The sequence below is a fragment of the Pelmatolapia mariae genome, linkage group LG3_W (assembly GCF_036321145.2).
Source record: "Pelmatolapia mariae isolate MD_Pm_ZW linkage group LG3_W, Pm_UMD_F_2, whole genome shotgun sequence".
NCBI lineage: Eukaryota > Metazoa > Chordata > Actinopteri > Cichliformes > Cichlidae > Pelmatolapia > Pelmatolapia mariae.
The window spans coordinates 33,864,811-33,884,573 of NC_086229.1; the positions used below are offsets into that span (position 1 = coordinate 33,864,811).

The window sequence follows — 19,763 nt, forward strand, 5'->3', positions numbered from 1 at the left end:
TGCTGTGTTTCATCTGTGATGTGAAGGATACAGCTGTGTCACAGCTTCTTCTCTTCTGTTTTGTTTCCTTCTTATATTTCTAGTGTTCCCTCAAGTTCCCTGTCTAAGCCCTTTGTGTTTTTGTCCTCACAGTTTATTCTGAAAACACCTTCATCCTGTGTGCTTCCTGAGAGTTTACTTCCTGCATGCAGGCTTTCTGTGAGTTAGCTGGTTTGACAAAGCCTAAACCTGCAGTCAGAGATCTGTTCTCTCTTAGTGTCCACTGAACAGAGCATGAACTGTGTTTACTTACTTATATATTAAAGTAAGGACAGTTGTGTAGCAGTTTTGATGTCTACCAGATTCATAGTTCAACAAATTTTAGCTCTGTGTGTCACACTTCAGTTCAGTTATCTGATTTAACTTCCTCGCCTTCATTACGTCACCCACCGCTGTTACATGCACTCATCAGCAGCAGGATATCAGAGTGTTTTAAAACCTGATAGAAAATCACTAGAATCAATAGATGGAGACTGATTTGTGTCCAGCTGAACTGCTACCATTTTGATTTCTTTCATTCATAAGACTGTCTGTGTAGCCGGCAGTGACCATGCTGAAATCTACCACCAGAGGGCGCCATAACTGCTGTGGATTTACTATCAGTGTGCCTTGTAAAGTTGGTCTGGATTTATAAAACAACAGCTCTAAGTCTCTCAGCCACATGCATCAAACAATGGGTATGAAGAATACCACTGATATGAGTTAGACAGCTGGTGATGATGATAATGATGATGTCACTGATGTTAACTTCCTGTTTGGAAGTTGAAAGGAAAGATAAAGAATCTCATTATCTGTAAAAAGCTTACACCTAACAGAAGGTGTTTATCAGATCAGTGAAAGGACTGATGAACAATCATTGACCTTAACGCCTGCACTGTAAATTCATATCTACACATAAATATATACTGATCGATAATTAATAATCAATCATTCTGGAGCAGGCCCACAGAGTCCTCAGTGGGTGAAGTGATGCATGTTGTGGATGCTCCACACGTCTACGTTAAGAGCGTTGGCAGCACCTATTAGGTCTCTCTCCTCCAAGTCTCTGTTAGTACATGACTTAATAATTGACCAACAAATCGATTTACTCTGCCTTACAGAAACCTGGTTGCAGCAGGATGATTATGTTAGTTTAAATGAATCAACACCCCCGAGTCATTCTAACTACCAGAAACCTCGAAGCACAGGCCGAGGGGGCGGTGTGGCAGCAATTTTTCACACCAGCCTATTAATTAACGAAAGACCAAGACAGACGTTTAATTCATTTGAAAGCCTGATGCTTAGCCTCGTCCGCCCCAGCTGTAAAACTCAGAAACCAGTCTTACTTGTTATCATCTATCGTCCACCTGGGCCTTACACAGAGTTTCTCTCTGATTTCTCAGACTTTTTATCTGATTTAGTGCTCAGCTCAGATAAAATAATTATTGTGGGTGATTTTAACATCCATGTAGATGCTAAAAATGACAGCCTCAACATCGCATTTAATCTGTTATTAGACTCAATTGGCTTCTCTCAAAATGTAAAAGAACCCACCCACCACTTTAATCACACTCTAGATCTTGTGTTAACATATGGCATAGAAACTGAACATTTAACAGTGTTTCCTGAAAACCCTCTGCTGTCTGATCATTTCCTGATAACATTTACATTTACAATAATTGATTACACAGCAGTGGAGAGTAGACTTTATCACAGTAGATGTCTTTCTGAAAGTGCTGTTGTAGCAGATTTCAAACGGTTGACTGCGTTGTGACGACAGACACAGACTGGCTGGAAACTGGATTTATTTCTAAAACACAAAGTGGAGCAGCAAAATCAGTGTCACACAGCAACAGCACACCTCTGCTCATCCCAGTGTGGAGTCCATGCAGCTCTGGCTGAGAAACCCCACACATGCAGCACTTTTACAATATATAAAAGAAAATACAATCTATCAAAACAACGGTGTGGTTTTTCTCAACAGCCACATTTAAATCAAACATTACAGTGGCGTAAAACAGACAAATATGAAGCAAGGTGCAGTCAAAAATAAGCCACTAATAATAACTTATAATATTCAAATTCCAAATTCAAAGATGGATCAATTACACAATACATATTCAAACAACTTTAACTTTTACCAACATGGCTGAAAATACTATTCAGTGTGCAGCCTCAGATCATGAACTCATTATACACAGAAAACAAAAAATATACATTCACACATACCTAAAACACAAAGTGGAGCAGCAAAATCAGTGTCACACAGCAACAGCACACCTCTGCTCATCCCTGTTTAGCACAAGTAAGGAACACATAAACGGATGGTGTAACGGATAAAAGGCAGTTCCAATTACTATTTTCCTCGTTCAAAGTAATCAAAAACACTTTGGGAGCTTTTAGCCAAAAGAACTAATACTTATTAAAGAAAAATACACCAAATTTGAGCGTATAATTTAATACAGGGAGAGGAGCTACAGAAAGTGTGCCTTACCAGTGTGGAGTCCATGCAGCTCTGGCTGAGAAACCCCACACATGCAGCATGTTTACAAGTGGTGTCACACTGATTAATGCCCTACTTCAACAGTGACATGTGGAACCTCAGTTTTACAAAAATTGAATTTACACAATAAAAAAATAAAATACATACAATACAGTTTTGAGAATGTTCACACTCAGTATATTATATCTCAGCTACACTGTAACTAAGTTTAAGAATATAATCCACCCACTGTTATCATCTTCAATGCCCTGTACCAACATAGAGCAGAGCAGCTATCTGAACGCTACTCCAACACAGGTCGATTATCTTGTTAATAATTTTACCTCCTCACTACGTACGACTCTGGATACTGTAGCTCCAGTGAAAACTAAGGCCTCAAATCAGAAGTCCCAGACTCCATGGTATAATTCTCAAACACGTAGCCTAAAGCAGATAACTCGTAAGCTGGAGAGGAAATGGCGTGTCACAAATTTAGAGGATCATCATTTAGCCTGGAGAAATAGTTTGCTGCTTTATAAGAAAGCCCTCCGCAAAGCCAGAACATCTTACTATTCGTCACTGATTGAAGAAAATAAGAACAACCCCAGGTTTCTCTTCAGCACTGTAGCCAGGCTGACAAAAAGTCAGAGCTCTACTGAGCCAACCATCCCTTTAACGTTAACTAGTAATGACTTCATGAACTTCTTCACAAATAAAATTTTTATCATTAGAGAAAAAATTACCAATAATCATCCCACAGATGTAATAGTATCTACAGCTACTTTTAGTACCATTGATATTCATTTAGACTCTTTTTCTCCAATTGATCTTTCTGAGTTAACTTCAATAATTACTTCCTCCAAACCATCAACGTGTCTTTTAGCCCCCATTCCTACAAAACTGCTCAAAGAAGTCCTGCCATTAATTAATTCTTCAATTTTAAATATGATCAACCTATCTCTAATAATCGGCTATGTACCACATAGATTGTCTGGCTGAGTGGTGCAACATCAACAACATCAACAACCTGCTGCTCAACCTGCTGCTCAACACTGAGAAGACCAAGGAGCTCATCGTAGACTACAGAAGGAATGCTGACCCACATCCATCCATCTACAGGGACGGCTGTTGATTGTGTGTGCAGCTTCAAGTTCCTGGGAGTCCACATCCCCGAGGATCCCATCTGGACAACCAACTGCTCCAAGCTGGTCAAAAAGGCTCACCAGCGCCTCTTCTTCCTGAGGACTGTGAGGAAGACCCACCTGTTTTCAGACATCCTGGTGAACTTCTATCACTACACCATCGAGAACATCCTGACCAACTGTATAACAGTCTGGTATGGGAACTGTTGAGCCTGCGCTTCCACAGGCTCCGCTAGTTTTAGAAACTTATTCTCCTGAAGGACGGAAACAAGACAGAACATCTTCAACCGGTCTTTTACTTGCTAATGAGGGAAGGCTGGGTCGGAACCTGTCTCCAGCCCAACTCCTTCAAAGAGCAGCCCTCCTCGTAGATCACACACACACACACACACATAGTGTGTGTGTGTGTGTGTGATCTCCTGCTCACCAAAAGGTCATAAAAGCAGGAAGCTTACAACAAAAGAAACAGATCTTTCAGATAGAATATGCCTAATACACCCCCCCCCCCCCCCCCCCCCCCCCAGATGGTCAGAGACAAAGGAATGTCTTTCATCCTACTACTTGACAACACATTCAACAATTTGACTCCAACAGGAAATTATCCACATATTACACTTATCTTAACTGCACTATTGTAAATGCTGTATAGACAATCATACTGTACAATACGATAATTTTAATTCTACAACTGTTTACAACTGTTTATAACTTGCATAGTTCATATTTCTGTATGCTTTCAAATTTATATCCTGTACATAGCTTGTACACTCACTACAGCCTGGACATACTTAAAGTTATAGCATAGTCATAACCTACCTGCATAAAGTGTACATTGTAACATACCCATAATAGACCCATATTTTGTACCCTACCTCATACCTATAACACACCCATTTGTTTAATAAGTCTATATATCTATATTATTGCTAAATATATATATTTTGTAATATATCTATATCACGGCTAAAGCACTTTCTGGATGGATGCAAACTGCATTTCATTGCCTGTACTTGTGACATGTGCAATGACAATAAAGTTGAATTCTATTCTATTCTAATTTGCAGGTTCAACTTTGCAACAAAAGGAAAACATCAGCTAGATTAATCAAATATTCATCCATCAGCCACACAACATAACCCTAATGTCTTATTACATGAGTTTTTTCCCATGTAACCAGATGTGTGCCATGTTAAAACCTTCCTACACACACTTGAAACAGGAGACTCAACAATCTATTAGTCTCACTCATTCAAGACCCCTCATCAGCATCCTGTTTCCCCCATCTATAATGCAATCATCAGTCCTATTATAATACTAGTCCACTAGTCTATGTATCACTTTTCCTCTTACTAAGTGAACTGGACAAGATGATAAACAGAAACACATGCTTAAGATGCTGTCTGATCTTCATGAGCTTCATTGTATTTGTATGTATGTGTTAGCAGGGTTAATGCATTTTCTGTTTGTGTGTGCGATGTTGTGTACCTTTCTCATTTTGTGGTGCTCCAGACTCCCCAGTTTTCCCACTTTAAGCAGTCAATTTTTTCCTCAGATTCACTAACCCAAATTTGATTTCCCACGCCAAACAACAGCATTCCTCTGTGTCCTCACCTGCTCCTTCTTCCACCTTGGTCTCCTCTCCCACTTTAAACAGCAGCAGTCCAGTGCCCATTCTTCTGTCCAGCTTTGCCCTGTGCAATCCCTGTCCTTCATTGCCATTCCACTCCAAAGGTGTCAAATGTCAACTCAGACAGTCTCGTCAAAAGTCCTTCACACACAGTGAAGTTGCAGCTTGCTGGAAACGCATCTCCATTCAGTCAAGTTGATGGGTTTTCTTTCTCTCTGATGCCGTTTTACACATACTGCTGCTGCTGGGTCTCTCTGCTCAGGACACTGTTGTCTCTTGGACTGCCATGTTGACATTTCTTGTCTTCAGGGAGAAGTTAACTTCCTTGGACCTTTCTTTTCAGGATGAGGAACCAATGGAAGTGAAGCTGTAAAAACAATTCAGCCAAAAACCCGGCCTGAGCATTTCTAGTGGTGTTAACCTGTAATTTTCTTCCGATGGCTGCATGTAGAAAATCCAGGTATGCTCTTCACCTGCAAGTGACACACTGACATATTTCATCATTCTCATCAATGGTTAATTCTCCTGTCTTAACAACAGAAAGTGAGATTGTAGTTGTTTAGGCTGAGAAACATAAAACCCACTGCATATTATTATCATTATTTAATGTTTTCATCAACAACACAACGATTTTATTTCTTTTGTGTCCACTAGGGTAGCTGGTGACCTGCAGAATCATCTCTGCCCCAGCTGGAGACTGCTTCACACACACACTTCCACACTCCTCTGGAACGCGCACACACACAGTGACGTCAGGCACATTCACACTCACTTTTTCATCTGCTTAGTACACAATTTTACTTCTGTTCTTTCCTTTCTTCAATGATTTGCGTACTAAGTGCTGCTCGGTGAATACTTTTCAATCTATTCCATCCCCTTCTGAGGCACTCTTACTCATTTTATTCACCATTATGACAACTTTTAAGTTTGCCGCAGGCAACATGCCTCTCCCCAAAATCAAGCTTTGTGTACACAACAGGCCACAGAATTTCATTTGCACCAGTGGCGGCGGCCTTTGGAATTCACTATCACTCTGACTATTTTCACCGAAAAAGACTGCTACTACCCCGTTAGCTTCTTCAACACACAAGCAACTGATCTCTCCTCGTCTGTGTCTGTGGTGTATCTGACTGGTAGTGATGTGCGGATCGATACTGAAATATCGATTCCTCCGATACAGTCATTTAGGTTCTAGAATCGATTCTCACATTAAAATATCGCTATTTTAGTAATTTAGGGTAAATTTGTAGTTTATCATTAACATGAAGACAGTGGAAAGTAATTATATCATTCAGATTGTCAACATTCGAAGGAACTACTTCGCCTTTCATAGTCATGTGCGAAATAAATGTCTCGCAGCTCCTTGGCGTGCGCACTCACAACAATGGCTGAGCATAATTGGAGTCATGTGCGGACTTATTTTACCTTCCACAAACAGCGGAGACTTGGTTTGCGATACATGTGGCAAAAAAAGTGAAGTGTTGCCGCAACACCACTGACCTTGTCAAACACCTCAGAGTAAATCATATCACAGAATATGACGAGCGTATGTTGAGGTGAACTGAAGAGGAGGAGAGGGACAGGTGCTGCTAGGGTGAGACAGACGCCTCTCACTGAGTCCTTTAGTGCTGCAGGCAGACAAGGTGTTCAAATAGCGCACACCTTAAGTTCTTTTCTTTCTATGAACTCTGCATTACTAAGTGATAAGAACAAGCAATCGGATGTCCTGTAATCATTATGACACTTAAATTTGAGATACAATAAATAAAACAAGTTTTTGTACAAAGTATCGGTATCGAATCAGTATCGTCGATACCACCCTGAATTTTACTTGGTATTGGATCGGAAAGGAAATAAGTGGTATCGCACATCACTACTGACTGGTACACAAAGGCACACAGATTGGGAGAGGGTCAGACCAGTCAGTGATTGGTTGCCCAGTGTATCTAACAAAAATAGCATTGATGTTTTTAATCCAGTTTTTAACACTGGGTTACATCTGTCTCTCCTTGGTCTGAGTCTGATTGTAGCATTCTAGATCTTATTTTTCACCCTCCGCTTTCCAACTCAACTCGCTTTCACAAGTAATTGTTCCCTTTTTGGTTGCAGCTTCCCACAGTCTCAATCATGGCTTCCCAGGGCATTTCAGTTCCTGGTTTCCTTGGCTTGAGTTCTATTCTCATTCTGTTGGTTGTTCCTGATCATTTATCTATGTGAAATAAATCTGTACAGAGTTCCTGTGAATTTCGTGTTGAGTTTTCTGCTGGGTCCTCACTGTGCGTGTGAATCTTGGTTCTTGACAAACTCCTGTAATTGGAATTCTGAATTTTCCTGTTTCACTAAGTGTCCTTTAATCCAGTTTTTAATCCAGAGCAGTCTGTGCTTTGTTGCTGATGGGTTGGTGACCAGTGACCACTGTTGCCATGGTAATCCTCTAATGTATTTGCCCTCTCCTTCGTAGTTGCTTCAGTTGCTTGCTGTGATGTGACATATGAAGGACAGTGATTTGTAAATCACCAGGTAGAATTGAGCCTGATGATCATCCTTTCTGGCTCTTCAGTGGATCATGTCTTAAAAGAATACATCATGTTGTATTAAATAAAATGTTGAAATATACAAACCAAAAACTGGTCATGGAACAAATCATCAGCAGTGCCATTGTCTGCTTCAGAATCACAGTCACCTCCTGCTCGCTGTTAGAAAGATGACCTCATATGTTAATGTTTGGAGGTGAAAAAAAATAAAACACCATACATATTTAATTACATACGTATTAATTATGTGGACACAGAAGAAATTCAACCACAAAAGAAGATTTCAAAGGATTTTAATTGATTACTTTAAGATTTTGAGCAAACAACAGAAATTAGTGAATGTGTGATAACAACATGTTAACATTTCACTCAGAATTATTTAAGAAGGCTTCATTTCTTAATGACAACCAGTTTTTAGACAGCAAATACAAACAGATGTATAGAGGGAAAAAAAATCTAATAAAAATAATACCTTTATTAAAAAAAACCCTCCTGGAATCAAAGGCTCCTAAAGTTGTAAAGTAACATGTCAGGTAAAGTTCTTCATGTTTGTACTTGAACTTGAGTAAATGTGTTGATCTAGTTTCCAACAGTTCCAGCAAACACATGAAGCAACACAACAAGAACACACAGTGATGTGGAGTAAGTGAAGTGGATCAGGTTTTCACCACTGCAAAACACACCGACACATGTCGGGATGATGGGAGGGGCAGTGGGAGATGTGGTGGAAGGGGCGGTGGGAGGAGCAGTAGGAGGAGCAGTGGGAGATGTGGTGGTAGGGGCGGTGGGAGGGGCAGTGGGAGGAGCAGTGGGAGGAGCAGTGGTTTGTAATGAACTGTGTGGGGAGGGGAAGGTAACAAAGCCTGGTGGCGTCCCTGTGACTGTTTCGCTGATCCATTTCTGGTACTGGGACAAAGCAGTGTATACAAAAGGAGATTCACCACATTTAATGACCTTCAAAAGTCCACTCTGGAGCCAGACAGATTCACTCTGAGTCATGAGTGGTGCCCCAAAAGTATCCTGTGGAAAGACATTGATAAAAGTCAGTAAGACAGATGTGTAACTCTTAGAGGTCGACCTTTTTCCTCCTGCTAAAGTTTTAACTTTGTCTGTAGTTTTTGTTACAAACTGCTGAAATAAATTAAGGGAACACTTGATCATCACAGTATAAGACAGTCAGTAAAACTTCATGGATGTCAGTCTGTCCACTAAAGGTGAGATTATCTCAGTGACAGTCAACAACAGATTACATAATAAATAAAAGTTGTGCTCACCCAACATAAATCCGACGCTCTCGTACAGACGATGCTGTCTCTGAGCTCTGGATAGCTGGCTGTGCACTCATTGTTTCCCAATATTGATACACTTGCCTCCTTCAGGTTATTGCTGACTCCACCTGTTTGGAAAGAAGTTAAACATCAGGCTTTTCTAAAGACTCCAACACAATACTGCAAAGTAAAATAAAATCAAATATTTTATGATTTACTCATGTAACCGATGGCCCAGCTGCTGGTCTCATTGTTGAAAGTGCTGTTTTCTGAGGCTAAGCAGGTTGGCCGAATGTAGTTTGTGAAATTCACTGGAGCCGACAGCTTCAGAAGACAAATTGTGTCACTTGGATCGCAGATGATGTTTTCCAGCGTCCGATACACTTCATTTGGGTTTGAATCTGACCGGCTGTTGCGGCCCAGATAGACCACCAGTGTTCTGAAATCCCTTTAAACACAACAGATATTTTTATTGTGCCTCATGTTGATCATTATCACAGAGCAAAGCAATCAATGATCATCTTAAAGGTACAGCCTGATTTTTGTATCTTGGGTAAACCATACAGACTTTGTGTAGATTCCCCTGAGTATAGTCTGTGGTATTAGGTCCGTAAAAACATCTCTAGTAGTCATTTACTGCACAAATATTACACTACATCATCATCATATTACTCCTCAACGAACTGTAAACTTGCAGCAGTGACTCACTGTGGTAGAAATCCTCTTGTCAGCACCCACTGGTCGGTGATCAGAGAACCTGCACAATAAGCCTCGTCTATCACAGACCCTCCATCAACAAAGTGTACATTAGCAAACCAGGGCCAGCTTCCTGGTGCTGCATCGTGAGCTCCTGTGATGTTGCTGCTGTTCACAGCCCTGATGCCACAGTCTGCCAAAAAAGAGATCACAGTTAAACAGTGAGTAGACAGATCAGCCACCACATTAAAACCACCCAGAGGTGACAGATAAAATGGTTTAATGCAACGCTTTTCGGGGAGATCCTGAGCACTGACATTTATGTTATTTTGAAAAGCATCTGAACATTGTGGTATATATGTGATAAACAGATGGTTCCTCCTCTTAGTCAGAAAAGTGGAAAGACTGGAACAAAATAATTTCACAGTTTAAAGAAAAACACACAAGTCAGCACACTGTCATTGAAACAAATGTGGAGATTACTGTGTATTTGGTCTCATTACTGTTCAGCTGACAGAAGGAAGAAAAGGTTCAAAGGTTTTGGATGCTTACCGGGCTGCTCTGAATGACAACCTGAAAGTGAGAAAACAGAGACAAACGTGTTCAAAAACAACATGTGAAAGGAAGCATTGACTTTTTCTTCCAACTTGAAGATCTAATCACAGTTATTTTTACCTCTTCTATCAAAATCCACCCACTTAGTCTTAAGTCTTTATGTTTAAAACATCTTAAAAGACAATCTGCATCTTTGCATTAGGTAGCTTGGGGAAGCCTAGCCTGGGGACCCTTTCTGAAAACACACACCCTCACTCATTTATGCAGGGTTGTGTCCTCAGACCCAATCCCCTACACCCTGTTCCCCCACGACTGTGTTGCCTCCTACAAAGAGAACATCATACTGAAGTTGGCGGATGACACTGCAGTGATCGGTATCATCACTGGTGGGGATGAAGCGCCTTATAGGATAGAGGTGGACGGTCTGGTCATGGTGTGAGGACAACAACCTCAACACTGATAAGACAAAGGAGATGATAGTGGATATGAGGAAGAAGAGGAGGCCTCATGGAACGCTATTTATCCAGAGGCTTGAAGTGGAGAGGGTGAGCAGCTTTAGGTAAGTGAGCGTCTACATCACTGAGGACCTCACCTGGTCACTGAACACCACACAGCTGGTCAAGAAGACTCAACAGTGGCAGTATTTCCTGAGGAGGCTGAGGAAATTTGGTATGTCAGCCAAGATCCTCAGCAGCTTCTACAGCTGCCCTGTGGAGAGCACACTGACCAGCTGCATCACTACATGGTACTGCAGCACTACTGCTATGGACCGCAAACGCCTGCAGAGAGTGATAACAACTGCAACTGCGGAGAAGATGATCAGGACTCCGCTGCCCTCTCTGCAGAGCATCTACCATCACAAAGTCCAAAGGAGAGCTGCCTCCATCCTCAAAGACCCCACATCCCTCAACACGGACTGTTCACACTTCTGCAGAAGATGTATTTAGAACAGTGAGCATTTGTAGCTCTAATTTATCTCGTATTTCTTCGGCCCCTGATATAACCTCAGTAATCAGAAAATATCTGAGGAAAAATCACTTTTCTTACCTTTGCAGAAGAAAATGATCACCACAGTGAAGCGGCACACAAACCGTTGGAGAGCCATTGTTAACTGCACCTGTTTCAGATCATCTTAGACTTTAAGTATCTAAATTTTTGGTTCTGCTCCACCTCCAACACAGTCATCAGGGCCCCACTAAAGAATCTAGTCAGGCTCGTTGGTCTTTGTGCTTTTCTTGAGTGCAGTTAAACTGCAGACATAAGTGTATAGATTAGTGTGTGACTCTCTCACTGAATTAACACATCCAGTTAAAAACTGTACAATACTCTGTTTATAGTAACCATTGTCCATTGTAAAATTGTAAATATGTAAGAAGAAATTGTGTATGTTTCTGTTCTGTTCTGTGTCCTGTTTGTTTGTATATGTATCTTTTTGGCTGCTGTTACAACCAAATTTCCCCTTGTGGGACAATTAAAGGATTATTCTATTCTATTCTATTCTATTCAGTCTCTCAGCATGTTTGTGCTCTCTGCTCGGATTGTCTTTGTGTTAAACAATTTAAAGCACTGCACCCAAACAGGAGTGACGGGGGCAAAGTTGAGAACCCTGCTCTAGAATGACTGACTCAAAGCAGAAAGTTGCTCAAAAAGCCACGGTTCATATTTATTTAGTGCTAATGTCATCAAATTTCGGACGCAGTTGCCATTTTTTGTCACATGTACCAAGGCCGAGCGGAAGGCACTGACCACTGCACTCTTTCATTGAAGTTTAAAACTGTGACCCAAACCCACTGCCAACACCCAGCATCACACACCACAGGACACACTCAGCAGGTCCACCAGAGCCAAACGCATGCACCTCTGCACCTCTGACAAATATCTGGAGTGACTGGTTCTGCACTTTCCTTTTTTAAAAAATTCTCTGAATTCTTAAATATATGACGCATGCTTCTCATCTTGGTGGTTTAGAGAGGCTTTGGAGCCCCAGGGAAATTTAGAAGATGAGGAGCAGCTCCAGCATGTCACACTGTTAAGGACACATGAGAGAATAACAGAGGAAATGCTCCTTATTAGAAGAAAATCTCTCCAGGCCAGCATAAAACACGGGGAGAAGAGGGAGGTTCAGGTTTCAGACGCATGCACCTAAATGTAGATGCACTTCAGTCACACTGTAGACCTTCTGTATATAAGTCTAAAGTCCCTGTTTCCCCTTTCACAAGACTTAATAGATGCCAAGGTAACTTCTGTTTTTACACATTCATTGAAGATGTTGTACCATCAAACTGTAGATCTGCTATTCAAGATGGTTTTCTTAGTTTCTAAGACTTCTTTATAGCATGAGGTGCTAAACAGAGCTTCATTTTGTTGTCTCTTAAATGACTGTGTGATGAATTTGAATTCAGTGCCACACATACGTTACTTATCCACACAGGAAACAGTGGGTGGTGGTTCACATCTGCACAGGATCATGTTGTAATCACTTCAAATTCATATACAGAAATTTGTATTTTAAAGCATTAATTCTGGTAACAGTGAAACAACAACGGTCATTTTGTGTTGAAGCACACAGATTGCTGTGTTTCACACAGAGCAGATTTTATCAGTGTTACTGCATGTGATGTTAAGCCACACCGTTTTTTTTTTTTTTTTTTATCAAATTCACTTCTTAAAGTATGACGAATGCATATTTTTTTTGCAATAACCCCCCTTCATACTTATCACATACATATTGTGTTAATCAGTTTTCTCTATAAATGCATCCAGTTCTCTTCTTTAATGTGGGTTATCACCTTTGTCCACCATGTCCCTGCAGAGTTACTAACTTTCTCCTCCAACACCTATGGTCAGTAAGCAGTGTTTTTTGGCTGAAGACAGGCCCCCAAAAGACCAACGTCTGACTTCCAATATAAGATTTGTGTGAATTGTGTCCAAGAGTTTGTGTTTTGGAGTCATTTTTGACCAGGACATGTCCTTCAACGCACATATTAAACAAATATGTAAGACTGCTTTCTTCCATTTGCGCAACATCTCTAAAATTAGAAATATCCTGTCTCAGAGTGATGCTGAAAAACTAGTTCATGCCTTCATTACTTCCAGGCTGGACTACTGTAATTCATTATTATCAGGATGTCCTAAAAACTCCCTGAAAAGTCTTCAGCTAATCCAAAATGCTGCAGCAAGAGTCCTGACAGGGACTAGAAAGAGAGAGCATATTTCTCCTGTTTTGGCTTCCTTTCATTGGCTTCCTGTTAAATCCAGAATTGAATTCAAAATCCTGCTGCTCACATACAAGGTCTTAAATAATCAGGCCCCATCTTATCTTAATGACCTTGTAGTGCCATATCACCCTATTAGAGCACTTCGCTCTCGCTCTGCAGGCCAACTTGTTGTTCCTAGAGTATTTAAAAGTAGAATGGGAGGCAGAGCCTTCAGTTTTCAGGCCCCTTTTCTGTGGAACCAGCTTCCAGTTTGGATTCAGGAGACAGACACTATCTCTACTTTCAAGATTAGGCTTCAAACTTTCCTTTTTGCTAAAGCATATAGTTAGGGCTGGACCAGGTGACCCTGAATCCTCCCTTAGTTATGCTGCAATAGACGTAGGCTGCCGGGGATTCCCATGATGCATTGAGTTTTTCCTTTCCAGTCACCTTTCTCACTCACTATGTGTTAATAGACCTCTCTGCATCGAATCATATCTGTTATTAATCTCTGTCTCTCTTCCACAGCATGTCTTTATCGTGTTTTCCTTCTTTCACCCCAACCGGTCGCAGCAGATGGCTCCGCCCCTCCCTGAGCCTGGTTCTGCTGGAGGTTTCTTCCTGTTAAAAGGGAGTTTTTCCTTCCCACTGTCGCCAAAGTGCTTGCTCATAGGGGGTCATATGATTGTTGGGTTTTTCTCTGTATCTATTATTGTGCGATCGACTGTACAATATAAAGAGCCTTGAGGCAACTTTTGTTGTGATTTGGCGCTATATAAATAAAATTGAATTGAAATGAATTAAAACACTTGTTCTGGGAAAAGTAAAACAATAATCTTCAGCTTTTTTGAAAAACATTTTCTTTCCAAAGACATACCACTGTGAGGCCAATGAAACAGGTCTAACAGCATTACTTGTTGTTGACGATGTTCACACAGAGGATGTTGCCTAAAGACTGACGAGTGATATCTGCACATGATCTTATTTTAATATTTATCATGTATGATGCAGGTGTCCTTTTTGTTATATTATAGTGTACCACGAAAGGGTACTATAAAATAAAGTCAACACGTCCTGATGGAAGTACAACCCTGTACATGACTCAAATGATTCACTACAACCGTGGGTGACCACACATCACACCCACACCAAGTCCTTTAGGGGTCTTGAATCTCTGCTGCCTGTGGATCTGAGCTGAAGATATGTGACAGGGTTGTATTGTTGTGTCTGCTCGCTGTTTCTAATTTTTCTCTAGAATGGCTTTTTTTGTCAATAAAGATTTTTTAACTATTACCTGAGGGCAGCATGGTGGTTAGCACTGTTGCCTCACACCAAGAAGTTTGAATCGAACACGTACCCCAGCTTCAGTCCAAAGACATGCAGTTAGTGGGGTTAGCTTAACTGGTCATTTTAAGTTGTCTGTGGGGTTGAATGGTTGTTTGTCTTTCTGTGTTAGCGCTGTGACACACGGGACACCTGTCTAGGGCGCACCACGGCTCCTCTAATATAACCCCTGTGATAGGCTCCTGCGACCCCTGCAGGAGAGAATTGACGGATGTATATTTTTAGCTTTTCCCACATCATCATTCTGTGTCATTCATAATAACATGGTGGATATAAATGTGAAACCTGTTCAAAACAAACATTGTGTCAACAATTGGTTTTCAGTCTTCAAATAGTCAGATTAGACACATGTTAGGAATAAAATTATGAAATATAGCTGCTTTTGTTTGATTTTATAAACACATTTCTACTTTTTTTTCTCTTTTTCCAGGGAGCAGATTTGAGACGAGGTATTATTTGTCACATACAGTATCATACAGAGTACAACATGATGTGAAATGTTTGTGAGTCCATGCTACAAGTCGTGCCATTTCAGGGCTTGTTTTGTTTTTTTTTTATCATGGGGGGTCTAGCCAGGACCCTTACTGGATAGGAATCAAACTTGCACGTCCCGCTCCAAAGGTGTGTCGCCTTACCACTACACTACCCAGCTGCCATTTTGTAGCACCATGTCTTGTTTGTTTACATGTGCAAAGCAGTCAATGCCATTGTTTGTGTGTGTGTTGTTAACAATGTTGGTGGGGACGCGACTCATCATGAAGTGAACTGGATGTGTGTTTGGATGGAAGTTAGCAGCTGTTAGTCCATGAGCCTGCATCGTGTTTGTTACACTGTAGAAAATGATGAGCCAACTCATCTCCCGCGCAACAGATTATTTGTGCACAAACTGCAAGAACAGAGAAACAGCAGGTTAACAGGAGCTACTCGGTGCTGACTACACTTCTTCTAGCAAGGTGTCAGCTACTGATGAGTAAAGCACAGAGCTCCCTCTGCTGGACAAACGTATATTACAGCAAAATAGACATTAACAGTAGTTTTTCCAAAAGATGGTGACTTTAAGCATAAAAATAAAATGGGGGGCTAATATTTTCATGTATTCTTCTATATCTTACTGACATATATGGCTGGCTTTTTATTTGTGTGCCTTCATCACACACCCACTGAGAGACTGAGAGACTCCTTTTGTTCTGGATCCACCTTCCTAACCCACACAGGCGATTTGGACACCACCCCACCACACACACTCCTCATAGGGGTTATACCCACGCCTTGGACATGGAGACAGAGCTCTGACACATTGAGTGACACTTACATATCAGCTGGTTGCAGTTCTGTAAAAGTGTTTGGAGCTTGCGTGTATTTCTTCATTACTTCAAAAAGTCAGAGGGTTCAAAACGCTGCAGCCGTGTGTCCTTTCATGGCTTCATCACATGTTTATTGTGGTGAAATATAAATCAGTAGCTGGGATTCATTTTGTAGGCGATGTGCCACTTCTTTAAAGAGAGAATGTGATAGAGAGGAGAGGAGTCCAGAGATAGACAAGAAGATAGGAGAAGAAGAATCTGGAGAGCTGGATCAGGTAGAATTAACCTGGATTTGACTTCTGCTGCAAAATATCATCCAGATGATGAAAAGGATGCTCGCTCTGTTTGGGTTTGTTTACTAATATGTCAAATATATGAGCTTGTTGTGTTTGTGTGTATTTGTTTACAGTTTAACACACTTAGAGTACAGAACAAGACTTTTTACTGCATTCGGGGAATACAAGTGACTGAGCACAACCAACACAGTAAAAGTAGCACAGAAACATACGAGCTGCTCAGACTCTTCTGCCATCTAGTGGTCTTCTGTGCACACTGATATTTACACAAATATACTGAGAGGGAAAAACACTTCAGTTCTTTGAAACATAACTGAAGACATTTGCAGTGCAGTAAAAAACAGATAAAGGCAGCATGACAGCCTTTGATTACACAAACATGACATAGGAAACAAATCATGGAGAACAACTATTGACTATCCAGAGCTCAAGCTTGAGCTGATTACTGTTGGGTTTGTGTTTCCACAAGCCCCGCTAGTTTAGAGACTTATTCATCATGAAGAAAACAAGACATAACAGAACATCTTCTCATGCTCTTAACCTGTCTCCAGCCCCAAATCCTTCAAAGAGCAGCTGTCCCTGTAGCTATTTATTGACATATAAAAACGTGTGTGTGTGTGTGTGTGTGCGTGTGTGTGAGAATGTGTGTGTGTCTCTCTGTATGCATGACTTCCTGCTCACCAAAAGGGTCATAAAAGTAGGAAGCAACATCACAAGATACAGAGCTGTCAGATAGGATATATCTGCAATAAAACCTCCCCCAGCACAGAGTGGTCAGAGACAAAGGAATGTCTTGATCCTATAGATTGAACTCAGACTTACAAATTTAAGAACCACAATGACAACATTCAACAATTAGACTTCACAATTACATCAAATGATAATACAGTATATTTGTAACTAACTCAGCTGCTCATTCTCTTTCTACTGTAAAATACTTGAAGTCACAAGAACTTCTCATTTTACATGGCTACATACACAGGTCCTATTCATTTGCATGGTTTAACATAAGAACATATAGATTAGCATGTTTACTACTATCTACTATCATCTACTGCCTATTGATCAGCTACTTCAAAATTTAAGCCACTGACATCATTCTAATTTTCATAAAATAAAAATCTTTTATTTTGAAAGTGTGATCTGACGTCCTGATGGTTCCGACTTACTTCCGGTGTAAACCGAAAGAGGACTTGAGTTTGTAGGTCAGCGGAGAGTCGGAGGAGCGCGGTTTGTCCTGTGGGTTAGTTCAGTGAAATTAAAGGGGATCAGCGGGATTTCCTTCATGATGAAGATGAAGATGTGTGTGCTGCTTGCAGTGTTGGGCAAGTTACTTTGAAAAAGTAATTATAGTTACTAGTTACTTCTTCAAAAAAAGTAACTGAGTTAGTAACTGAGTTACAATATTCTAAAAGTAATTAATTACTTGAAAAGTAACTATTGCGTTACTTTAAAAAAAAAAGTCTAATCCTCTGGGGTCCAGGGTATAATTGGCCATTTTTAAGTACTTTTGATTTTCTCCACATTTCACCTTTAAAAACTATTTACTTTGCCTTGTTTGGTATCATTCTTTTCAGCACAACCTCACATGTCTGAATTTACAGTTATGTTTTCATTTTGACATACTGTATAACCAGAATTGATCTATAATCAGACAAAAAACACAAAACCAGAGTAGAAAAAGTGATATTTTTTACTGTAACAACCACAAACATGTTTAACGAATCATATTTCATAACTTTAAATGCAAATATTAATTGTCAATTTTAAAATCCTATGCACAAGTTTTGCAAACAACAAAGTTATTTGCAGCCATTTACCTTTTACCTTGATTTTTCAATAAACATTTCAAACTATGTTCATCTTCACGTAGCATTTTGTGGGAGAAACGCTTCTTCAGTCTGAGACTGAAGAAGTCACTTGCATGAGTGATGAAACATTTCTCCCACAAAACGCTACGTCCAGATGAACAGAATCAACTTTTGGAGAATGAGCTGCTCTGCATTCAATAAGATGCCACACAAATTATTTGTGCCACTCCAAAAAAAAGTAATTTCTGTTCACTATAAAGGAGAACATCACAGCCTGATACCTGCAGGTCTGACAGCAGCAGGTGTATCACTCCTGTTTCTACCTGGAGACAGCAGTCACCTCATTGCTCTGACACACAACACAAAACTATCCACAACACTACACACTAACTACACAAGACAGCACATTAACTACACACTCCAAACACGCTAAACGTCACAAATCTCACACATCTCAAAACTCTGTCTCTCTCTCTCTCTTGCCATCACTCCTAAAATTTCCCACTCTTTCTAAACAACCAAACGTCATGTCACCATATAATTTTTTGATTATCGACATGGTCGACATCATAAGCAGAGAGGTCTTGCTGCGGTGTCCTAAGACAGTGATTATGATTACTGTCTGCGAGGGTACACAGATTCAACCGTCTGTTTGTTGAAAAATAGTAATGAACCGCATTTTCTTGTTAGTAACTGTAAGAGCGTCGTAACGATAGGAGTAGTAATTAGTTAGATTATTCGTTACTGAAAAAAGTAACGGCGTTAGTAACGCCGTTACTTGTAACGCCGTTATTCCCATCACCGGCTGTTTGTGATCCTCGCTCTCAGTAAGATTTATGTCCTTTGTCAGACACTTCACACTCACAGGAGAGGAGCTGGGAGCTAACAATATTGCATAGTAAGATTTAAAAAACCCAAAAAACAACAGAATATTATTTTTTCCTCCACTTCTGCAAACAGATTTTCTGCAACTGGAAGGACAGGTGCCCTAAAAAACTGGGTCCTTGCAGTCACATTTATGACATAAGGTGGAGCTCACTTCATGCCCCCTCATCATAATTGACACCCCCTCATGGACGTCTGAGGAGAACTCCTCAAATATTGTTTTTTTTATTATCATCTCCCCATCAGTGATGGCTGCCAGCTTATTGTACTCTGCAATGAGTGGTTTATCCACTCCTTCTTTTACATTCCAGATGATGACCCTGACCTGGTCGCACATTTTCAAAACTCGTATATGCAATGGTGGGTGTAACTGTCCCTGAGACAGTTAAAATAAAGTTGTTTATTTCATGTTTCTGTGATAGATTCATGCTTAATTTAGTTTATTTATTTATAAGATAAGATGATAAAAGTGTAACATTGATTAGGAAACATGTCTAAAATGTGTGATTATAAAATATGGGTTTGTTGAATATGTAAAGTGCTGTAAAGTTCATATGAGGTGGAGTTTGTAATTGTCGCATGACCAGAGTTTGGTTGAGAGCAC

General features: G+C 40.4%; 1 pseudogene; it reads right to left on the reverse strand.

Moving 5' to 3' along the window:
* Positions 1-19,763, reverse strand: part of LOC135932642 (uncharacterized) — a 310,350-nt pseudogene that overhangs the window by 102,789 nt on the left and 187,798 nt on the right.